Below are 24,747 nucleotides of genomic sequence, written 5' to 3'. Positions count from 1 at the left end.
TCTTGCAGCGACTTTGACCTTGGTCTCTGGAGACAAACATATAGCTCCTTTTTCTCAGCTGCAATTTCCTAGCAGTTACTGACACAAAGCAGGGGAGGGGTGAGTGCAAAGGCCCTGAGGTGAGAAAGAACCTTCGGGCTTAAGGGCTTGAAAAGAGCTGAGAGTATGGGGCAGCTGGATGTGTGAGGACAAGAAAGAGGCAGGTCCTGATGTTGAAGAACCTGGTAGGAAGTCGAGGTGAGGATTCAGGTCTTAATTTAGAGGAAGAGGGAAAAGGATTTTGAGTATAGGATTGCTTTTGAAAAGCTTTGGGGTCCTATGGGGGAATTGTCATTTTGGAGAGGTGATAGTGGTCTACATCCTTGTGGCGCCGGTTTGGAGGTGACGGACAGCGTCTACACCCGGCCTTCGCGTGCAGTTACGGTTGAGGGCGGACTTCGCGTGTGTCCCGTGGACGGTCGGCCTGGTTTCCCGCGCGTCAGGGCAGTGGGCGTGGTCTTCTGGAACCGTCGCCACGGAAACTGGACGGGGCGGGGCCGAGGGCGGGGCAGCTGGAGCGCTGCGTCACCCGGTGGTGGCGATGGTGCGTGTGTGTGGGGGGCGGGGGATACGCTGGGCGCGTCCCTGGGGTCACGTGGTGCGCGGCACGCAGAGTCCTTCTGTCGGTTGGTCCTGGAGCGGCGCAGCAGGAGCGGGGCCGTGAGGTGAGCTCGCGGCGTGGCGCGGCGAGACGAAGCCGGCTGGCTGGGGCCGGGTCGGGCCGGGCCCGCGCCGCGCGCGCGCGCCGTTCGGGCGGGAGCGGTGACGGACGGCCCCGCTGCTCCGGTCCCCTGCCCGGCCCCGCTCCCCGCTTGCCTCCGCTTGCCCAGCCCTGAGGGAGGCCCGGGGACCGCTGCTGAAAGCGTGGCGGGCGTGCAAGCGGCGCCCAATGCCCAGGGCTGCCCGCGGGAGTGACGGTGGCCGCAGCCAATCAGCGCCGCCCGAGGGGGCTGGGCCGTGGGGTGCGGGCCCGGGGCGCGGAGCGGGCCGTGGGGGGGTGGGGGAGTGGGGGGGTGGGGGTTAGGGTTAGGAGCAGAGCCTGGGCGGTCTGGCCCCTGGGAGCCACCATCACCACCCGCTGTTGTTGCCTTGTGCTTTGAGGACGCGGTTTCTTTTATTGACTCATGTTATTCTGGGTAGCACGCCCCTTTCTCAAGACCCCGAATATGGGAGTGTCCCGTTTTCTGTAGTTTTTAAAAATCTGGGCCATGCACCCCCTTTTTCAGCTCGAACTCTGGAATTTTATCATAATTTCTAAAGCTCCCCAAACTGAGGGAGTACCTCATTTCCCCAGCCCCTCAAACTGGGCGCACAGTTCCTGTTTCACGATTCCTTCCAATCTGAATACGCACTGTTTCTAATTTGGAGGTTCACCTCGTTACCAGGTCCCTCAAATATGGGATCAGTCACCAGAGTTTTGGGATATACTCCAAGGAGTAGTCGTCTGTTTCTGGCCCCAAATCTGAGAACATGTTTTCCAGAATTTCTTAAGTTTAGGGATTATTTCCTTTCCTCAGCCCTTCAAATCTGGGGGTGCACCTCATTTCTAGAGTCTATAAAAAATGGGATCCATGCCCTAAAGTTTGTGAGCTCGTATTTCCAGTTTCATAAATAAGGGAGTTTGCTGCCTCTTCTAGTTACTGTGTTCTTGGGGTTAACACCTTTTTCAAGAGAGACTGATTTTCATATCTGAGAGAGTGTTTCCTGTGTCCTCCGGATGTTCAAAATGCACCCCTTGTAGTTACACGACCTCTGGGATGTGGCTGCCTTCCTGGTTCTGCATACAGCTGGGGTGCACAGCTTCTTCCCCAGTTCATTCTCAGGTGGTTCTTGGGCCTGCCTTCCTACCTCTCTGGCTTTTTGCCATCCAGGGTAGCTTCTTTCCTTCCATTCCTTCCCTCTTTGGAGCCGCATTTCCCTTTAGGTGCTCTCCGGTCTGGTCAGGGCACCCATTTCCTCTTCCTGTCTCTTTTCAGCATAGCACTTTCTCTCTGCGTCTGTGGCTTTTTTTCTGTGCACACTTCCTATAGTCAGACCTGATGAATATCCCCACTTCCATCCCAGGATCCCTCTTCAAAGGGTGCCTGCACATGTGTTTGCTATGTCTAATCTATCTTTCGTCTGCGGACAGCCCTCTTCTCTCGGCTTGCTACATCCCCAGGCTGTTTGTTTGTTTGTTTCTCATTCCCTTTGGAAACTGAGCTGCTTGTTGAGTGGCTATAGAGATCTCCTTCTCTCTTCCCCTTTTGTGGAGGTGGCCTTAAATCCAGGCCTGCCTGGCCTCCCAGCGCTGGAGTCAAATGAAAGGAAAACCTCTGCATTACTTTGGTTATTCATAGGATAATTAGTCCTCCTGGTGGTTTGCTTCTGTCAGATTCTGGTTAGGTTGGTTTCATTTTCTCTGCTTTATCTACCGGTATTAAGTAAAAAAAAATACCCTCGAGATTTTTCTAGTTTTGTATTGCTTCTAGCCCTTAAGTTTCTTTCCTATCTTGGCTTTCTTCCTTTTATCGAGAAAATAAGTCACTTGAAGGAATTTTCTTGGACACTCTTTGTTCTGGTCCTTTTTATGTGAGAGGGGGATAGATATTTTTCCCTCCCTGTCATCCTCTCCAGTATCTGCCAATCCTTACCTTTACCTACTTTCAAGTCTGCAGATATCTGGGACTTCTTGTCTCTTAAGAGCCTCCCAGTAGGTTCTTTCTTTTGTATTTCCCTCTGCCTTTCCAGATCTTTCTAGGGGGCTTCTTAGCCTGAACTCCCAACCAGATTAATTTCTTCACAGCTGGAATCTCAAGTGCTTTGGGGATAATGACACCTCTGACCTTTCTCTCTTTGGGGAAGTACTTGAATGCGCAGCTGTGTGAGGCCTCAGTGGGGGAGAGTTTGGGTCTGAGAAGCTCCACCAGTAGGACAAGGCAGGAAAATACTGCATTTTCAGGACCGCGTCCTTCTGAATCTCATTTGGAAGCTGGATGCTTGCCAAGCACCTGCTTCTTAGGGATGCTGGGGGATTTAATGATACTTCCAGGAACCTGTAGGAATTAATGGGGCTTGTGGAGAATTGCTCTGAACTCAGTGTTGGAACCTGAATAAAATTAATTGTCATTGTATTTTCAGAATAACTAAGATATTCTATACATGAAAGCCCTGGAAGTAAGTTGTGTTATTTCAGGAAGTGAAACAGATCACACACTGAGATCATATGGTCATTAGTAAGTACTAAATTTATAAAAAACATTGGAGGTCTAAGAAGTACCTAATAAAATATGGTGTGCTGAAAATAAACAGGAACTTTGTCTTTTTATTTGACTGTTAGATATTTTATCTGTGTCCTGCCTATAACACATCCTTAAAGTATTCAGTTTCAGTGTTTCTCAAACTTGAATGTGCTTGGAGGTCTTGATAAAATGCTGATTCTGATTTGGTAGATCTGCACTAGGGCCCAGGTGTCTGCATTTCTAATTTGTAGGTGGAGCTAATGTTACTCATCTAGGCTTTGAGTAGTGAGGTTCCATATACAAAGCCAAAGATTTCTCTGAAAATAGGAAGAAGGCAGTTAGCTTTATGCTGGTGTAATGCTTTTCCATTTTTTCCTTTATCCAGACACACATTCCTTTTTTTGTTTTAAGATTATTTTATTTATTCGAAAGGCAGAGGTACAGAGTGAGAAGAAATAGATATCTTCCATCTGCTGGCTCATCCCCCAAATGGCCATGACAGCCAGGGCTGGGCCAGGCTGAAGCCAGGAGCTTCATTTGGGTTCCCCACTTGGGTGCAGGGGCCCAAAGACTTATTTATTTGCAAGGGGCCCAAAGACTTGGGCCATCTTATACTGCTTTTCTAGGTGCACTAGCTGGGAACTGGATCAGAAGTGGAGCAGCCCGGACTCCATCTGGCACCCATTTGGGTTGCTGGCATTGCAGGTGGTGGCTCAACCTATTATACCACAATGCTGTCTGCATATCCAGATATACATCCTTTAAAGTTTATGTAAGGCCAGCCCCTTCTGAAGACTATTAATTATACTTATTTAATTATTCTAACATTTAGCTTTTTTTTTTTTTTTTTTTAAGATTTATTTGAAAGGCAGAGTTAGAGAGAGAGAGGGAAAGACAGAATTTTCTGTCTGCTGGTTCACTTCCCAAATTGCTGCTGCAGTGGCCAAGGGTGTGCCAAAGCCAAAGCCAGGAGCCAGGAGCTTCATTTGCATCTCCCATGTGGGCGCAGGGGCCCAAGCATGTGGGCCATCTTCCGCTGCTTTCCTGGGTGCATTAGGGAGCTGGATGGACTTGTCTGGTTTTCTGGGTTTTGGAACTGGGCCTTGGAAAGGCCGAGGTAAAAGTAGGTGCCTGGATCCTGAATGGAAACTGCTGGCTTGTCTCCTAAGGGGTTGGTCCTCAAAGGCAGTGGGGGGGGGGTGCAGATGACAGAGGACATTCTTTGGTGGGGATCATGGCTTACCTATTTGTACTTACCTTGTTAATTCTCTGTGGTTTTCCTTTTCTTTTTCTTTTCTTTTCTTTTCTTTTCTAGATTTATTTATTTGAAAAGAAGTTACAGAGAGGCAGAGGCAGATAGAGAGAGAGAGAAGGAGAGGTCTTCCATTTGCTGGTTCACTCTCCAAATGGCCTCGATAGCCAGAGCTAAGCTAATCTGAAGCCAGGAGCCTGGGTTTCCCACGTGGATGCAGGGGCCCATGGACTTGGGCCATCCTCCACTGCTTTCCCAGGCACATTAGCAGGGAGCTAGATTGGAAGTGGAACAGCTGGGACTTGAACTGGTTACCCATATGGGATGCCAGCACTTCAGGTGCGGCTTTACCCACTGTGCCATAGTCCTGACCCCAATAGTTTTCCTTTCTGAATATCTTGGGATCCTCTGTACCTGTTTCCCTGACTGTCACCTGTCATAGTCCTTTTCCAGCATGATCCTATTCCCAGCTCTAATCAGGACAGCCTTGATTGTCCATTTGTCCCTGGCCCTTCCTTTCCCTCTCCCTCCCTCACATGAATGTCGGATCATTTTCAGTAACCGATTTGATCTGGATTTGGCTCTAGTCCCAACTTTTCCACTGAACGTGAGACTTCAGGCAAGTCACTTAACACTGCCACTGGGCTGCCTCCCCGTTTGTAAAATGAGGGACTGAGGGACTGATTATATCCGAGGTCTGCTCTGCTCTGGGTCTTTGTCAGTGCCTTGCTTAGAAACCCAGTTGTCTGTGGGAGCTCATAGCAGATCTGATTTCCTTCACGTGCTCTGTTGGGCAGTCTGCCAGTCATTGCCTTGTCCGCATCAACTTGTGCCACTGTCCTTTCCTAGCCGAGGCGGCCAACTTGGCCTCACACCCAACTTCAGCATTCTTTTGACTTCATGTCCTCTGCAGTTCTAGGCTGTATTTCATTCAGAACTGCCTAAAAATTCTCCCAGAGGTCTTGAGTTCTCTGTTCAATGTTTTCTCCTTCCCTGCATCACTGAGAGAGAGGCTGTATTTTGTATACAAACTACATTTACTATTAAGTACTCTTATCTGATAGGTATTTTAAAAAGGTCTTCCCCCCTCCACACCCAGCTTTCTTTTTGCTTTGAATTAGTACCGAGGTAGCAGAAAATGTTTTTATTTTTAAAAACATGATTGTTTAAGGCACAGAGAGAGGAAGGCCAAGAACTCCCATCTGTTGGTTCACTCCCCAAATGCTGACCACAGCCAGGACTAGGCCAGCCAAAGCTGGAAGCCAGGAATTCAGTCCAGAATTCCTCCCATGCCTCCCACAGGGCTGGTAGGAATCCAGTTATTTGAGTCATTGCTGCTGCAGTCTCTGCATTTGCAGGAAGTTGGAGTCAGGAGCCAGAGACAGGTATGGAGCCCAGATAATCTGAAATGAGACACAAGCATTTTAATGTGCCTGGTAGTTGTGGTTTAAAGGGGAAGTAGGTATTTTGCCTTTGGCTGGAATTGGGAAACTGAGGTGCAATGCTTTTAGACCCCTTTCCCTAAAATCTCCCATATCTCTAGGAATCAGCTACCTGGTTACTTCTTCCTGGATTTTAAAGGTGATTAAAATTGGTCGGTGCCGTGACTCAATAGGCTAATCTGCCGCCTGTGGCACTGGCACACTGGGTTCTAGTCCCAGTTGCCCCTCTTCCAGGCCAGCTCTCTGCTGTGGCCCGGGAGTGCAGTGGAGGATGGCCCAAGTGCTTGGCCCTGCACTCATGTGGGAGACCAGGAAAAGCACCTGGCTCCTGCCATCGGATCAGCGCGGTGCACCGGCAGCAGCAGCCATTGGGGGTTGAACCAACGGCAAAAGGAAGACCTTTCTCTCTGTCTCTCTCTCTCACTGTCCACTCTGCCTGTCCAAAAAAAAAAAAAAAAAAAAAAAAAAAGATGTCAATGCTGCCTAGAAATAGGGGCTCAAAGGTGTATTTTACCTCCTGAATTTTGTCCCCTTCCTCTTCTTAGGAAGTAATATGGAGGATGTGTACTTTTTTTTTTCTTTTTAAAGATTTATTTATTTATTTGAAAGGCAGAGTTACAGAGAGGCAGAGACAGAGGGAGAGAGAGAGGTCTTGCATCCGCTGGTTCACTCCTCCAATGGCCACAATGGCCAGAGCTGGGCTGATTCAAAGCTAGGAGCCAGGAGCCAGGAGCCAGGAGCCAGGAGCTTCTTCTGGGTCTTCCCCTGGGTGCAGGACTTGGGCTATTCTTCTGCTTTCCCAGGCCAGAACAGAGAGCTGGATTGGAAGTGGGGCAGGCCGGCGCCGCGGCTCACTAGGCTAATCCTCCGCCTTGCGGCGCCGGCACACTGGGTTCTAGTCCCAGTCGGGGTGCTGGATTCTGTCCCGGTTGCCCCTCTTCCAGGCCAGCTCTCTGCTGTGGCCAGGGATGCAGTGGAGGATGGCCCAAGTCCTTGGGCCCTGCACCCCATGGGAGACCAGGATAAGTACCTGGCTCCTGCCATTGGATCAGCACGGTGCGCCAGCCGCAGCGTGCTGGCCGTGGCGGCCATTGTAGGGTGAGCCAACGGCAAAGGAAGACCTTTCTGTCTCTCTCTCACTGTCCACTCTGCCTGTCAAAAAAAAAAAAAAAAAAAGGAAGTGGGGCAGCTGTGATTCGAACCGGTACCCATATGGGATGCTGGCACTGCAGGCGGCAGCTTTAACTGCTATGCCACAGAACTGGCCCTACCCTTTTTTTTTTTTTTTTAAGATTTATTTACTTATTTGAAAGAGTTAGAGAGAGAGAGAGAGAGAGAGAGAAAGAAAGAAATATCTTCCATCTGTTGGTTCATTCCCCAAGTAACCACAATAGCCAGAGCCAAAGCCAAGAGCCAGGAGCTTCCTCTGGGTCTCCCATGTGTGTGGCAGGGTCCCAAGCACTTGTGCCTTTGTCTGATGCTTTCCCCAGGTCATCAGCAGGGAACTGGATCAGAAGTAGGGCAACCAGGACACCAGCCAGCGCCCATATGGATTGCAGGCGGCAGCCTTGCCAGCTACGCTACGATACTGGATGCACATTTTTAAATAAAATTTTTCAATAAATTTAAATTTTTTAAATAATTTATTTTATTTGAAAGTCAGAGAGATGAAAGGGACATAAGTGATTGCTGTTTCACTCCCAAAATACCTGCAACAACTGGGGCCAGGCCAGGCTGAAGCCGGAAGCCTAGAACTCCATCCTGGTCTCCCACATAGGTAGCAGAAAGCCTAGTACTTGAGCCATCTCCTGTTGCCTGCCAAGGTGCACATTAACAGAAAGTTGGAATTGGGACTTGAGCCCAAGTACTATGATATGGGATGTGAGCATTCTAAGCAGCGTCTTAACTGCTGCACTAAACACTTACCGCACATTTTTCTTTGTTTCTTTTAATAAGGATGTATTTGTTTATTTGAAAGGCAGAATTACAGAAAGAGAGAGGGAGAGACAGAAAAATTTTTCATCTGCTGGTTCATTCCTCAAAAGGCTGCAATAGCCAGGACTGGACCATTCTGAAGCGAAAAGCCAGGAACTTCTTACAGGTCTCCCGCGTGGGCACAGGGGCTCCAGCACTTGGGCCATTATCCACTGCTTTCCCAGGTGCTTTAGCAGGGAATTGGAAGTGACGCAGCTTGGACACATGTGGGATGCCGGCCTTGCAGGCTGCAATGTAACTTGCTATGCTACAAAACATTCTTTGAGCCAAAATATTGTATGTTTAGTCACTCTTCTGGATTGGATTATAAGCTGGGGTAAAGAAGTGGGTGCTGTCTTACTGCCTACAGGTTTATTTCTTTATTTTTAGTGAGAACAGCCCCCCCCCTTTAAGTTTTATTCATTTTTATTTGTTTGAAAGGCAGAACACTGAGGGGGAGAAGAGGAAGTGGGAGTGAGCTCCTGTCTGCTGGTTGACTCCCTAAAATGCCCATGACAGCCTGGACTGGGTTGGGTGGTAGGAACCCAGTTAGTTGAGCCCTTACCACTGCCTCCTTGGATCTGCATTAACAGGAAGCTGGAGTCAGGAGTTGGAGGCAGGTATTGAACCCAGAGAGTGTATTACAGAATGTGGATGTCCCAACCAGGAGTCCAAACACCCATCTCAATTTGGTTCTCATAGGTTCTTGACTGACTAACCATAGGATAACTTGATAACATGTGGTAATCAAAATTGAAACTCTGATTTGTAGTAATACTTTCTTTTTTTTTTTTTTTTTTTTTTGACAGGTAGAGTGGACAGTGAGAGAGACAGAGAGAAAGGTCTTCCTTTTTTTGCCGTTGGTTCACCCTCCAATGGCCGCCGCGGCCGGCGCACCGCGCTGATCCGATGGCAGGAGCCAGGAGCCAGGTGCTTTTCCTGGTCTCCCATGGGGTGCAGGGCCCAAGCACCTGGACCATCCTCCACTGCACTCCCGGGCCACAGCAGAGAGCTGGCCTGGAAGAGGGGCAACTGGGACAGAATCCGGCGCCCCGACCGGGACTAGAACCTGGTGTGCCGGCGCCGCTAGGCGGAGGATTAGCCTAGTGAGCCGCGGCGCCGGCCTGTAGTAATACTTTCACAACTTTGGTATATCCTGGGCTAGGTCCAGTTGTAGTTTGCTTTCTTTGGCTAAATAATGAAAGTAATAGGCCTGCAAAAATTCTGTAAAATTTTAAGAGCCTGGTATCAGTCACCAAGTGCAAATAGGGGAGTTATATGAAAGGGAGACAGAGCTTGATTTGGTGAACTTTGGGAAAGAGGGAGAGGTGGGACCTAGAGAAGGATTTAAAATGGAGTTTTTACTTCATGACAGTTTATCCCATGCCTGGGATTTTAAAGGCTGACTCCCAGGCATCTTAGATAAGTACAGTAGTTAAACTCTCTGTCCAAGTAGAGACCTGATTTTCAAGAAGTCTGTTTCCTACTTGGTAAAGGTCCGTGGGTGGATGGATTGATACGCCTTCCTTGCTTGTACCTGTGCACAGGTGTTGGAATTTCTAGGTTGTAGAACCCTGTCCTGGAACTGTAAGGATTTTGCAATAATGATAGCCATAGCTAATGTTTTTGGAGCACTCTGATGTCATTGAATCCTCATAGCTGGTTTATTATCCCCTCTAACTGAGGGGAAACTGAGACTAAGTAACTTGCCTGCGGTCATTTAGCTAAAAACCAGAGCCTGGGTGCAGTTCGGGTTTTGTTGCCTCTAGTTCTAGTGCTTTTTTTTTTTTTTTGACAGGCAGAGTGGACAGTGAGAGAGAAAGACAGAGAGAAAGGTCTTCCTTTTTTTTGCCCTTGGTTCACCCTCCAATGGCCGCCACAGCTGGCGCACTGCGGCCAGCGCACCGCGCTGATCCGAAGCCAGGAGCCAGGTACTTATCCTGGTCTCCCATGGGGTGCAGGGCCCAAGCACTTGGGCCATCTTCCACTGCACTCCCTGGCCACAGCAGAGAGCTGGCCTGGAAGAGGGGCAACCAGGACAGAATCCGGTGCCCCAACTGGGACTAGAACCCGGTGTGCCGGCGCTGCTAGGTGGAGGATTAGCCTAGTGAGCCGCGGTGCCGGCCTCTAGTGCTCTTACCGCCTCTGTCCACAGCTACTTTACATTTTTTCTAGCAGGGGTAGGGAAAGTCTGGCTCATGGGCTGCTTAAGGCCTGCAAAATCATTTGGTCCAGACCTGCCAAGGTAACTGCAGGCAGGACTCAAAATTCAATAAATTTTTATAGCAGGCTAATTTTTTTTTTTTTAATTTTTTGACAGGCAGAGTGGACATGAGAGAGAGAGACAGAGAGAAGGGTCTTCCTTTGTCATTGGTTCACCCTCCAATGGCCGCCGCGGCTGGTGCACTGTGGCTGGCGCACCGCGCTGATCCGAAGCCAGGAGCCAGGTACTTATCCTGGTCTCCCGTGGGGTGCAGGGTCCAAGCACTTGGGCCATCCTCCACTGTACTCCCTGGCCACAGCAGAGAGCTGGCCTGGAAGAGGGGCAACCGGGACAGAATCCGGCGCCCCAACCGGGACTAGAACCCAGTGTGCCAGCGCCTTAAGGCAGAGGATTTAGCAGGCTAATTTTTAAGTGGATAATTTTGAATGGCCTATGAATGGTGTTAAAAATATCCACATGGCCCTTGGCAGAAAAAAGGTTCCCCACCCCTGCTGGGTTTGAATAAATTACTTTAATTACAGAATCAAACAGGTGGCAGCCTGGAACTCAGAGCTGAGGCACTTTGCCACCCTCACTTCAGGTTTCATTCCTGACCATGCAAATGTTCTTTAACTGTAGAATCCTTGCAGCACAAGCCGCCTCTTTCCTGTCAGTCTGTCTTTCCTTCCCTCCCTCCCTCCTACCTTCTTTTTTCAGTGTTTTGTGTGGTAAAATACACATAAAATTTACCAGCTTAACCATTTATATATATATATATATATAGATTTATTCATTTATTTGAGAGGCAGAGTTATAGACAGAGAGAGGAAGAGCCACAGGGAAAGATCTTTGACGTTCACTCCCCAAATGGCTACAACAACTGGAACTGAGCGCATCAGGAGCCCAGAGCCTCTTTCAGGTCTTCCACGTGGGTGCAGGGGCCCAAGCACTTGAGCTGTTTTTCACTGCTTTCCCAGGCACATTAACAGGGAGCTGGATTGGAAGTGGGACAGCTGGGAATTGAACCAGTGCCCATGTGGGATGCCGGTGCCTTAGGTCATAGCTTAACTGGCTGTGCTACAGCGCCAGCCCCTTTTTCTGCCTTTTTTGAGGCTTGTGGACATGGCTGGATTGGGTTGCTTGATTGTCCTTGGTCCTATGAAGAGGTGCTTGCAGTATAGTGTGTTTTGATGAGTAGGAAATTGGTTATGCTGTGACTCCGGGACACTTTAATATCTGCAATACGGAAGGCAAGATAGTTACAAAGGCTGCCTTTCATGTCCAGGCTGCATGTCATGTGGTAAGCACCCGGGATTTAGAGTCAGAATGCCTGAATTTGAGTTTCAGCAGCTGCCACTCTCTGTGGCCACATGTAACTTGGGCATGTGGTTAAACCACTGACCTCTCACTGTGGAATGGACATTGGAGGCAAATGTTCCAGTATGGCAAGTTACTTGACCTAACTGGACTTTGGGTTCCTCTGACAAGTGTTTTCATAGCTGCCTCACATTGATCATTGGCAGTCTCAGAAATATTACTCTGCTAACTGAAACATGGGAATAAGAAAAACCAGTTTATATGGTTATCAAAGTTTGATAATCCACAAAGAATTGAGTGTGTGTGTGTGTATTTTGTTTTTCATCTTACAAAATGTAAATTCTCTCCATCAGGTTGAGAAGAGAGAGGAAAAAAAATTCATCCCATGGGCTGTGGTTGTTTATGTCTGTTTCATCCATCACTTTATCAGTAGTGTCCATCAGAGATAAATGGTCAGTTTTTCTTCCTTGTTTTCACATGGAAAATCTTAATAGTAATCTGGTAATAACATTGGTGTTCAAGTATCCCAAAGGCCTTGCTTTTAAATGCCATATAGGGGCCAACGTTTGGCCTAGCAGCTAAGATACTGGTTAAGAAGCTGTTTCCCACATCAGAGTATTTGTGTTTCTGGGTTCCATTACTGGCTCTGGCTGCTGCTGCTGCTGCCTTTTTTTTTTTTTTTTTTTTAATTAATTTATTTGAAAGGCAGAGTTAGGAGAAAGACTTTCAATTGCCAGTTCACTCCCCAAATGGCCTCAAGGACTAGGGCTGGGCCAGGCTGAAGCCAGAACTTCATTTGGGGGTCTCCCATGTAGGTCTCAGGGGTCCAAGCATTTGGGCCATCTTCTGCTGCTTTTCCAGGTGCATTAGCAGGGAGCTGTGGCTTTTTTTTTTTTTTTTTAAGATTTATTTATTTTACTTGAAAGAGTTACACAGAGAGAAGGAGAGAGAGAGAGAGAGCCTCCCATCCACGGATTCACTCCCCATTTGGCTGCAACGACCAGAGCTGTGCTGATCCGAAGCCAGGAGATTCTTCCAAGTCTCCCATGCAGGTGCAGGGACCCAAGGGCTTGGGCCATCTTCTGTTGCTTTCCCAGGCCATAGCAGGGAGCAGTATAGGAAGTGGAGCAGCCGGGACTCGAACCCGTGCCCATATGGGATGTCAGCACTGCAGGCGGCGGCTTTACCCGCTCTGCCACAGTGCTGGCCCCAGGGAGCTGTTTTTGAAGTGGAGCAGCCAAGACTTGAACAGGCTTCCCATATGGTCTACAGGAGGCAGCTTAAACCACTGCACCACACTTGGCCCCTGGCTCTGGCTTCTGATTCTACTCCTTGCTAATGCAGACTTTGGGAGGCAGAGGCAGTGGTGATGATTCGTGTAGTTGGGATCCTGCTACTTACCTGGAAGACCTGGATTAAATTCGTGGCTTCCAGCTCTTCCCAGCATTTGGGTAATGAAGCAATGGATAGGAGGTCTCTCTCTTTATCTATCTCTCTAAAAAAAAAAAAAAAAGAAGAAGAAGAAGAAGAAGAAGAAAAATTATTTTGAAGGAAGTTCTGCTGCTCAAATCTCAGGTCTTGAGTCTGGTATTTGGTGCAGGGGTTAAGATGCCACCCAGGATGCCTGCATCCCATATTGGAGTGCCTGGGTTCCAGTCCTGACTCTGCTTCTGATTCCAGCTTCCTGCTAATATGCACCCTGGGAGGCAGCAGACTGTGGGTGAAGTACTTGGGTCCCTATCACCCTCATGGGAGACCAGGATTGAGTTCCTGGGTCCTGGTTTCTGCTTGGTCCAGCCGTGGGTTTTGCAGGCATTTGTGGAAATGAACCAGTGTATAGAAGAGCTTTCTGTGTCGGTCTCTTTTTTTTTTTTTTTTTTTTAAGATTTATTTATTTATTTGCAAGTCAGAGTTATACAGAGAGAGGAGAGAGAGAGAGAATGGGAGAGGTCTTGCATCCAATGGTTCACTCTCCAATTGGAGAGAGTCTGGAGCTGCGCCAATCTGAAGCCAGGAGCCAGGAGCTTCTTCCAGGTCTCCCACGTGGGTGCAGGGGCCCAAAGACTTGGGCCATTCTACACTGCTTTCCCAGGCCACAGCAGAGAGCTGTATTGGAAGTGGAGCAGCCGGGTCTCGAACCGGCGCCCATATGGGATGCCGGCGCTTCAGGCCAGGTTGTTAACCCGCTGCGCCACAGCGCCGGCCCCGGTCTCTGTTTTTTAAGTAAGTAAAGGTAAAATAATCCTAGTTTCTACACCTAAGTGGATAACCGTGGGCAAAAGTTACTTATTTACTTTAAATTTCTTGTTTACTCCTCCTCTGTAAAATGGAATACTATTGGGGGCTGACGTGGTGTAGTGGTTAAGCTACTGCCTGTGATGCTAGCCTTCCATATGGGTGCTGGTTTGAGTGCTGGCTGCTTGACTTCTGATCCAGCTCCCTGCTAATGTGCCTAGGAAAGCAGCAGAAGATGGCCCAAGGCCTTGGGCCTCTGCACCACATGGGAGACCAGGAAGAAGCACCTGGCTCCTGGCCTTGGACTGGCCTAGTTCCAGCCTTTGCGGCCATTTGGGGAGTGAACCAGTGGATGGAAGATCTCTCTCTCTCTCTCTAACTTTGCCTTTGAAACAAATAATAATTTTGTTTTTAAATGGGATACTACCACCAACTTCTCTGTGTTGGGAATGAGACATTTGTCAAGGATTTAGCATGTGGTAAATACTCCGTAAATGTTAGCCATTTCCTGGTTTTAATAATAAAGGCCAGAAATAAAAGTTAATATTTAAAGAATAAGGAAATTAATGGTCTATTAAATTTAATTTTTATATCTTTAAAATGTCACAGATATTGAAAGTGTTGTAATTCAAGAAAACATCTTTGGCAGCTGTATCAGATAATGGCTCCATCTTCAAATCATTTTCCTTTGTAATATGGTGATAAAAAATGTAATACGGTGGTACTTCAATTCAGAAATCATGTAAGAACAGCTAAGGTGTATTTAATAAAAAGAACCTCCCCTTCCCTCAAAAAGAGGTGGTATACAGAAAACTCACTGCAGAGCTAGACTCTGAAGTCCACAGCCTACAGACAAGCTGCACACTGGAGCCGCCAGTGACTGAAAACCCAGATAGAGCATTTCTTGGGCCTCAGGAACAAAATCAGTGTCTGTTTTCAGGTGCCTTCTTTCCTGGGCTTTGCCTTCCTCTGCCCCGAAGGAGCAATGACAGTGCCGTTATTCCAGTTGCCTTCCCCGGCATCTCACTTTGCACACTGCTCCATGTGGTCCTCTCCTTTAATCCCCATAACCCTTGATGTGGGTGATGCTGGTCTGTTTTTCTTTGCGTTTTGCCAACTTGAAAGAGCTGATATTATCTCGTCTAACCAGTATGGGACTGCTGTTTCAGGGCACTGTTAGCGGTGGGGGTGTGCCTGTGAGGAGCACATCCCCTCTTGGAGAGAGGAGGCTCACACATGCGGGTTCAGTACAGAGTGAGGAATGTGGTGACGCAGAGGTGGGTCAGGCTGCCGTGGAGAATGTAGGGGTGAGCAGCTGGCCCAGCAAGCCCTCTAGGGAGCTGCTGATGGCTGAGCCCAGTCCTGAAGCACCACAGAGCAAGCAGCTTGCTTGTGCGAAGGTCCTACAAATCAGAATCGCAAGGAGCTTAAGTGAGATAAGAGTGTACATGGGCTGCGAGAACGGGGATAACTGTGTGCCGTCTCTGTGTTGAGTAACTTTCACCTTCATGACACTTGGAAGGAGCTGCCAGTAGTGTTCCTGTCTTGCAGATGAGGAGCCTGAGGCTCATAGAAGAAATGACTTGTACAGCGTGATCTGGGAAATGGTGGAGCTGGGATCCCAATGAGGACAGTCCCCGTCCAGGCTTTTTCTCCTAACCACTAGGTGCAGCTGCCCGTCTGCTAAGCTTGCCTGCTTCCCCCTTTTTAAGCGGTCATCTTTAGATTCCTGTCTGGTTTGATCCCTGATGGCCGTAATGGCCGTAATGCTGCCCTGAGTGTCTTGAGCTCCTGCTGTAGGGGAGTTACTGAGGGGTTTGAATACAGAGAAGTTTCATGACCTGGTTTACAGTATAGCAGTGGGACTGCTGTTTCGGGGCACTGTTTGTTGGCGGTTGGAGGTGCCTGTGAGGAGATGATCACCTCTTGGAGAGATGGGCTCACACAGGGAAGTTCCATGCAAAGTGAGGAACATTGTGACCCAGAGACTCACCGTGTAGAAACCTTACTGTAGCCGCAATATGGAAGATTAGCAGCAGTGATGGTTGATTGGATTCAGACTGCTTGGGTTCATGCCTTGTCCCAAAACTTGTTAGTTTTCTTATTTGGGCCTCTTTTTGAACCTCAGTTATTAAATAGGAATAACAGTAATTGCTATAATCTGGATTAGAACTGATAGGGTTCTGAACTGGGCAGCTCTTTGGTGGCAATGGGAAACCTAAAAGTAGGTCCCACAAAATGGTGACTGAGTGGGAGGTGAAAGGTCAGGGTGCTGCCCATGTTGCTGGCTTGGCATGTTGGCTAATCTTGAGGGCTTAAACTGTGATGGGAGAAAAGGAGAAGAAGCTTGTAAGGGTAAGATGGTTAGCGTGGTGAGGTTGAGTAATGTGTCAAAGGTCATACAGCAAATACATTTGAGAGCCAAGCCTGGGCACCAGGCCATTTTCATTGCTTCTGGGAAGACCCACTGGTTTAAAAACTCATTCTCGGTCATTTGGAATGAGTCAATTCAACCTGTATTTGCTTGACAGCCTGAATTTTAATAGTGAATGAAAAAGCATGGCTCTTGGAGAACACATTTCAAGTGTGTAGGAAGAAGGTAAGGGAATTTCTGAGGCTGATTTCTGTTCTCCCTCCCTCCCCACATCCCTGTCTGCAGCCTCCCCCCCTCTTTCCTTACCCTCTCAAGCAAAGTGGACTGATTTGGCTCTTTTAGTGTGAGTGGGGAAAGGGCCCTACTTGATCCAGCTTGTCCTTCCCCAGCACTGGTGATGAGATGTGTTACCGTCACTTGTGTTTTGAGTGCTGTTGGTTAATATTTCATCATAACATTGCCTGCCGTCCTTGCAGCCTATGTCCTTTTTGCTAGTGTACCACTATTACCATCATCATGCTGAATATTTATTGTTTACTGTGCTAAGTCCTTTCCATCCATTAACTCATGTATTTTTCACAGCCAGTCCAGGAGGTTGAGATATTTAATCCAACAACGATGGACAGAATCTGAGTCTAAAATCTCTGCTCTCTTTCCAGAGCACTCCCTGGCCTTCCTTTGAGGGAGAACTGTTGGCCAAGAGGCCCTGTGGAGGCTTTCTCTGGGAGACATCAGTGTCTGGGTCTGTTGATTATGTTGATGCTTTTCCTAGGCAGTGGTGTGGGCTGCGGGAGTGTCTGCCTCTGGGCTCAGGGTGGGCCGTCTTTGCCTTCAGTACATTCCTTCTGCCTAAAATTCTTTTCCCCCAGATTTTTACATTTGTTGTCTCTTTGTCATTTTTTTTTTTTTTTTTTTTTTTTTTTTTTTTTTTTTACAGGCAGAGTGGACAGTGAGAGAGAGAGACAGAGAGAGAAAGGTCTTCCTTTTGCCGTTGGTTCACCCTCCAATGGCCGCCGCTGCAGCCGGCGCACCGTGCTGATCCTGGCAGGAGCCAGGAGCCAGGTGCTTTTCCTGGTCTCCCATGGGGTGCAGGGCCCAAGCACCTGGGCCATCCTCCACTGCACTCCCTGGCCATAGCAGAGAGCTGGCCTGGAAGAGGGGCAACCGGGACAGAATCCGGCGCCCCAACCGGGACTAGAACCCGGTGTGCCGGCGCCGCAAGGTGGAGGATTAGCCTATTGAGCCACGGCGCCGGCTTCTTTGTCATTTTTTAAAAAGATTTATTTATTTATTTGAAAGTCAGAGTTACACCGAGAGAGAGGAGAGGCAGAGAGAGAGAGAGAGAGAGAGAAAGAGAGAGAGAGAGAGAGAGAGGTGGAGAGAGAGGTCTTCCATCTGCTGGTTCACTCCCCATTTGGCCGCAACGGCCAGAGCTGTGCCAATCCGAAGCCAGGAGCCAGGAGCTTCTTCCGGGTCTCCCACATGGGTGCAGGGGCCCAAAGACTTGGGTCATCTCCTACTGCTTTCCCAGGCCATACCAGAGAGCTGGATTGGAAGTGGAGCAGCTGGGTCTCGAACCGGCACCCATATAGGATGCTGGCACTTCAGGCCAGGGCCTTAACCCACTGTGCCACGGTGCTGGCCCCCTCTTTGTCATTTAGGTCTCAGTTTAGACCTTGGCTCTCCAGAGTGCCCTTTTTTAGCCTTACCTGAAATGATTGCTTAACATGTTCACATTATTTTGTTGTTACCCTACAGTGCTATCTTTGTGAGAAATTATATTTTGATGTATGTGTATCTTACACATCTGCTTTCCTCACTAGAGAACAGGAATGGGGGTGTCTGTCTCTTCTAGCACCTGGCACACAGTAGGCAATAAATGTTTGTTGAATGGAGAGCACATGAAGATTTAAACTGGTCTTTCTTCTGAGTGTCAATTCTAGAGGGGCTGCGCTGAGTTTAAAAGGTACCGTCACTCTTCAGCGGAGGTGGACTGGGAGCTGGCTGCTGGTGCGCACTGATGGGTTATCCCAACACCTCTTCTGTAGTATCTGTTGAATGGAATTTTGTTCCTCTAAACATGACCCAGAATTGACTGATTGAAAGCTCTTGTTCTATATCCATCCATCACTTTTTATTTTGAAGGTTTACTTATTTGAAAGTCAGAGTTACACAGAGAGAGAAGAGGCAGAGAGAGAGAGAGGGAGAGAGGTCTTCCATCCACTGGTTCACTCCCCAGATGGCCGCAATGGCTGGAGCTGCGCTGATCTGAAGCCAGGAGCCAGGAGCTTCTTCCGGGTCTCCCACATGGGTGCAGGGGCCCAAGGACTTGGGCCATCTTCTGTTGCTTTCCCAGGCCATAGCAGAGAGCTGGATCGGAAGAGGAGCAGCCGGGACTAGAACCAGCACTCATATGGGATGCCAGTACTTCAGGCCAGGGCTTTAACCCACTGCACCACAGTGCCAGCCCCCCCCCCCCCCCCCCCCCGCCCATCCATCACTTTTAATTCTTTATTGCTTTGAATCCTTATTCCCTCCTCTCATAGTACAATGGAATTGTTGGGGACAAGACCTCCAGTTGCCATGGCAACTCTTTCACCTTTCCCTAAATAAAACCCAAAGTCCTTCTCAGTACAGCATTGACTGTAAATGTTTTATGAATTCCCAAAATTCTCTTGCCACTTATTGAATATATGCTTTGTGCTGGATATTGTTGTAGGTGTTTTGCAAACCTTTGTTATTTAATCCTTATAGGGATATTATCTCCATATGATAAGTGAAGAAAGAGAACTCACAGATGTAGACCATAAATAAGCTTGGGGTAGTGGTTAAGAATATGAATTCAGGGAGCTGGTGCTGTGGCTCAGTGGATTAAGCCACTACCTACAGCACCAGCCTCCCATAGTGGTGCTGGTTGCTCCACTACCAGCATGCTTGGGAAAGAAGTAGAAGATGGCTCAAGCGCTTGGGCCCCTGATACCCATGTGGGAGACCTGTATGGAGTTTCAAGCTCCTAACTTCAGCCTAGGTCAGCCCCAGCTGTTGTGATCATTTGGTGAGTAATCCTGCAGATAGAAGACATCTCTCTTCCTTTCTAACTCTGCCTTTCAAACAAATTAAAAAAAAAGGAATCTGAACTCAGAACCACTGAGTTCATATACTGTTGCTTGCTCAGCTCCCTATTATATGGGTGTAATAGAGTATCCTTAACTTTCCTTTAGTCCTCATCTTTTTTTTTTTTTTTTTTTGACAGGCAGAGTTAGACAGTGAGAGAGAGACAGACAGACAGACAGAGACAGAGACAGAGGTCTTCCTTTTTCTGTTGGTTCACCCCCAAAAGTGGCCGCTACGGCTGGTGCGTTGTGGCTGGCCCGCTGCGCTGATCCGAAGCCAGGAGCCAGGTGCCTTCCCCTGGTCTCCCATAGGTTGCAGGGCCCAAGGACCTGTGCCATCCTCCACTGCCTTCCCGGGCCACAGCAGAGAGCAGTCCTGGAAGAGGGGCAACCGGGACAGAATCCAGCGCCCTGACCGGGACTAGAACCCGGGGTGCCGGCGCTGCAGGCGGAGGATTAGCCTAGTGAGCCGCGGCGCCGGCCTATTCCTCATCTTTAGATTGAGATTACTAATACCATTTACTTCTGATTGTTGTAAGGATTAAATGAGTTAATATATGTAGGTTTACTCATTACTTATTTGAAAGGCATTTGACAGAGAGGGGCAGAGGGAGACCTGCCATCCCCTGGTTCACCCTCTGTATGCACTCAAAAGCTGGGACTGGGCCAGGCCAAAGCCAGGAGCCAGGAGCTTCATTTGGGTCTCCCATGTGGGTGGTAGGGGTCCAAATGCTTGGGACATCTTCCTCTGCTTTCTTCAGGCCATTAGCAGGGAGCTGGATCAGAAGTGGAGCATCTGGGACTTGAACCAGTGCCCATATAGGATGCTGGTGTCTCAGGTGGCTTCACCCGCTATGCCACAACACTGGTCCTTGTTTAAGGGTATTTTGTATCTATTCTGTTTTGGAAAGTGAATTCAGATTCTCATAATTCCAGTAGCTTTTAATATCCTCTTTCATTTATTAGGGATCTATCGAATTTATAGTGTATTATACTGAGTTTTATTTAAATATTTTTTGTTCTTAAATGTGTGAACAGTATCTAATTTATCCATGGTCACCTGTAAAGAATTATTGTTTCTTTTCTCAAATTCACAAATGATTTACTTTTATTCTGGGCTGTGTTCGTCAGATTGCAGTGACTGTGAGTCCATGATTATATGCAGTTTTATAACTTGTTCCTTACTCCCAGATTGAGGTCTAAAAAGATGGCTACGGTCAGGGCCTCAGGGAGTGTTCCTAGTTCTTTTCCTTACTAAAAAATTAAATATTTCTGCTTGTTATAGAATGATGCAACAATTCTGACACAACATTTGAAAAGCATCCAATTACTTTCTCTTTGTGTATTCAAATTATGTTTATATCTACAGATGTGAATGTAAGCATAGCAATACTTTGGTAGAGGAAAGAGGGGAGGGCCTTTGGGAAGTAGTTTGCTTCTGGAAAATCCTATTAACTTTTTTTTTTTAAAGATTTATTTATTTGAAAGAGTTACACAGAGAGAGGAGAGGCAGAGAGAGAGAGAGGGAGAGAGAGAGAGAGAGAGGTGTCTTCCATCTGCTGGTTCACTCCCCAATTGGCCGTAAGGGCCAGAGCTGTGCTGATCTGAAGCCAGGAGCCAGGAGCTTCCTCCAGGTCTCCCACATGGGTGCAGGGGCCCAAGGACATGGGCCATCTTCTACTGCTTTCCCAGACCATAGCAGAGAGCTGGATCGGAAGTGGAGCAGCCGGTTTTTGAACCGGTGCCCATATGGGATGCTAGTGCTTCAGGCCAGGGCTTTAACCCACTGAGCCACAGCGACGGCCTCATCCTATTAACTTTTTTTTTTTTTTTTTTTTTTTTTTTTTTTTTTTTTTATAGATAGAGTTAGACAGTGAGAGAGAGACAGAAGACAGAGAGAAGGGTCTTCCTTCTGTTGGTTCATCCCCCAAATGGCCGCCATGGCCGGAGCTACGCAGGTCTGAAGCCAGGAGCCAGGTGCCTCTTCCTGGTCTTCCACGCGGATGTAGACGCCCAAGCACTTGGGCCATCCTCCACTGCCTTCCCGGGCCACAGCAGAGAGCTGGACTGGAAGAGGAGCAGCTGGGACTAGAACGCAGTGGCCATATGGGATGCTGGTGCCGCAGGCAGAGGATTAAACAAGTGAGCCACTGCACCAGCCCCTTATTAACTTTTAATTAGAGGGATTTCTCCTGCCTTTCATTTCTGTATGTTGGGCAGATTATATTTACATTACTTTACACTGTACATTTTCTGTGTTAGAAGATTACATCATTGGGGCCCAGCGCTCTACCTCTCAAATAAATAAAATCTTTAAAAAAAGAAAAAAAGAATAAAATTCTTGTATTAGAGAATTTGCAGGAGCGTGCAGGTCTTTGGCCTAGCAGTTAAAGCACTGGTTGGGTCTCCCACATGCCATATCAGAGCACTTGAGTTTAAGTCCCAGCTCTTGTTGCTGATTTCAGCTTACTGCTAATGCATACTCTTGACAGTTCAGGTGATTGGGTCTGTGCCACCCATGTGGAAAGTCTAACTTGAATTCCTGCCTTCTAGTTCTGGTCTGGCCTAGCCCCAGCTGTTGTGGGTATTTGGGGAGTGAGCCAGTAGATGGGAGCTCTCTGTTTTCTCTTTGGCTTTCTGTTTGTGTGCCTCTGTCTCTCAAATAATAATAAAAACTACAGAGGTGGGTGTTTGGCCACCAGTTACAGGCTGTGGGCCAGTATCAGAGTGCCTGGGCTGGCTCTGGCTTCTGTTTCCAGCTTTTTGCTACTGTGGAAGTAAATAAGTAAAAATCTTTAAAATAAAGATTTATTTATTTACTTGGAAGACAGAGTTACAGAGAGCCAGAGGTGGAGACAGACATCTTCCATCTGTTGGTTCACTCCCCAAATGGCCTAAATGACTGGAGCTGGGCTGATCTGAAGCCAGGAGCCAGGAGCTTCCTCTGGGTCTCCCCTGTGGGTGCAGGGCCCCAAGGCTTTGGGCCAACTTCCGCTGTTTTCCCAGGCACGTCAGCCTGGATTGGAAGAGGATTGGAGAGCTGGATTGGAAGTGGAGCAGCTGGGACTCTGACCTCCACCCTTATGGGATGCCAGCACTGCTGGCAGGGGCTTTATCTGCTTTGCCACAGCTCTGGCCTCAAACATTGTTTTTTTGATTTGCATTTCCATTAATTGAAGGTGAGGTTATGTGGATATAATATCACATGCTTATTAGGCCTTTATATCCACCCTCTGCCAGTTCATATACTTTGTCTATTTTTACTTATTTTCTTAATTAATTAATTAGAGGAGGTGTGGGGGAGAGGGAGCCACAGAGTTCCCATTGATGATTCATTCCCCAAGTACTGGCCACAGCCTGGACTGGGCCTGCTGGAACTGGGAACTCAGTCCGTTACTGGAGGTGGCTGCTCAGAGGTTCTTGTTTCCGTGCAAGAAAAAATTCATAGTGAGAGAGAGAGCAGTGAGCCTGCCAGCCAGATTTAATGAGGAGAAGCACACCTGACAAACCAGGTGAGCTACTCAGGAAAGAACGGAGAGCCCAGCCTTATTCAGACAGGAGTTACGGGTATGGGCCTCTGTCCTCACCCCCTACCTTAGATAGCGTTGATCAGAGGGTTTTGTGGATGTAGAGTTCCTGAAATTCCTCCCAGAACTTTTAAGGGTGTGGGGTGGGGAAGATTCCGGAAGCTGCCCCAGGAGAATTGGGACCCACTGATTTGTAATTACTGGTCAGCCACACAGAAGAGCCACCTAACAAGGCTTTCTGACAAGGCCAAGACTTTTTATGTGTAAATGCTGGTCTGCTCTCAAGGCTTCTAGATTTTGTCTCTCATTCAACCACACAGAATTTCCTGTTTTCCTCAAAAAAAAAAAAAAAAAAAAAAAAAAGTCCTTACTTTTTTTGGCCCCTTATACACAGATAGGCTAATGCCTACCTAACAAATCCAGTCTCCCTGGTGGGAACAGAAATCCAAAGGAGCTTCCCTGCTGCCTCCCAGAGCCTGCGTCAGTAGAGGCTGGGGGCAGGAGCGCGCACTCCAGCATGGGATGCAGGCGTTTTCACTGGAAGCTTGGCTGCTGGGCTCAGTGCCGGCCTTTGCTTTGCCTATTTTAAAGTGACAGGTTGGACTTTCTGTCCTTGTTTGTATGCAGTCTTTGTTAATAAAGGAAGTTAGCTCTTTGTCCTTATGGGTTGAGGTTCGTCTTGAGTTTGTTTTTGTGAAAGTGATCTTTGAACTATGCTCCACTGCATACATTTAAAGCTTTCATTATCACTGATGCAGGGAGTATTGCTGACTGTATTTAAGGAAATAAACTGGGCTAGCTGTCTCCTGTGTGGCAGTGAGTTTCCATAGAAGGGAAATTTGAATGTAAAGGAGCCTTGCCACAGTCTTTAAAATGGAATCCCAAATGAATATAGATTGCATCTGACTGTTTTCTCTTAGTCTCTTTCTCCTGTGTCCACCCGAAACCATGTTATGTTCTTATTCTGGAAGTTGGAGATTTTTGGAAGGAAAAGTTAAGGTCTTAAAGGATGGAAACATTTAAAGCTTCAGAATCTTAGCCCTCTTGTATCTTAAGAAAAATTATTTGTGTTTAAAACTAAATGTAAGGGCCGGCGCCGCGGCTCAATAGGCTAATCCTCCACCTGTGGCGCTGGCACCCTGGGTTCTAGTACCGGTTGGGTCCTCCTCTTCCTGTCCAGCTCTCTGCTGTGGCTCGGGAGTGCAGTGGAGGATGGCCCAGATCCTTGGGCCCTGCACCTGCATGGGAGACCAGGAGAAGCACCTGTCTCCTGGCTTCAGATCAGCGCAGTGCGCCAGCTGCAGTGTGCTGGCCGCAGTGGCCATTGAGGGGTGAACCAACGGCAAAAGGAAGACCTTTCTCTCTGTCTCTCTCACTGTCCACTCTGTCAAAAAAAGAAAAGAAAAGGAAAAAAAAAACCACCTAAATGTAAGGAGTGGGCATTGTGGCTTAGCAGATAAAGCTGTCACCTGCAATGCCAGACTCCCGTGTTGGCTCCCGTTTGAGTTCTTGCTTCCCTGGTTCTGATCCAGCTCCTTACTAATGGCCTGGGAAGAGCAACAGAAGATGGCACAAGTGTTTGGGCCCCTGTCACCCCCATGATGAAGCTCCTGGTTCCTGGTTTTGGCCTGGCTCAGCCCTGGCCTTTGCAGCCATCTGGGGAATGAACCAGTGGATGGAAGACCTCTCTCTCTCTCTCTCTTGCTCTTTCAAATGGATAAATGAATTTTTAAAGAAAAAAACCAAAAACGTAAGAAGTAAAAATGTACTTGTGTGTTTGTATATGTGTATAAGTTTGTGCGTATATATATATATATATATATAATTACTGCTTCTGGATTGAACTCTTCTGATGTGATCCCTTCAGTTGATTTCCCCAGTATCCCTCCACCCTTGCCCTTGGTTAGAGCTCATTCATTCTCAGTATTTGTGATTGTCTTGCTAGGTGTGGTGGAATGGGACTGAGTTGGATTCCTCGTTTCCAGCTTAGTGCCTCACTGGTAGTGTTCATTAATGGCTATTGGATAGATTAATGTGAGATTTAAATTCT

The 24,747-nt window shown here is 47.9% G+C and overlaps 1 protein-coding gene across 12 annotated transcripts in view; it reads left to right on the top strand.

The window, feature by feature from the left end:
• The first annotated feature begins 213 nt into the window (after positions 1-213).
• PHF20 (PHD finger protein 20) overlaps positions 214-24,747 on the top strand; it is a 141,637-nt gene continuing 117,103 nt past the window's right edge. For 5 of the 12 annotated variants that reach the window (XM_089306849.1, XM_089306852.1, XM_089306847.1 and 2 more), the window contains exon 1: positions 590-704. The gene's annotated coding sequence lies outside the window, so the exon portion shown is untranslated. Of the gene's footprint in view, positions 238-539; positions 705-24,747 lie in introns of those variants that run through there. The other 7 variants (XM_089306850.1, XM_089306841.1, XM_089306851.1 and 4 more) reach the window with 5 other exon arrangements.

The sequence above is a fragment of the Oryctolagus cuniculus genome, chromosome 11, assembly GCF_051225735.1.
Source record: "Oryctolagus cuniculus isolate XC-2025 breed Fujian yellow rabbit chromosome 11, ASM5122573v1, whole genome shotgun sequence".
NCBI lineage: Eukaryota > Metazoa > Chordata > Mammalia > Lagomorpha > Leporidae > Oryctolagus > Oryctolagus cuniculus.
This window is presented reverse-complemented; position numbering and strand designations above follow the sequence as displayed.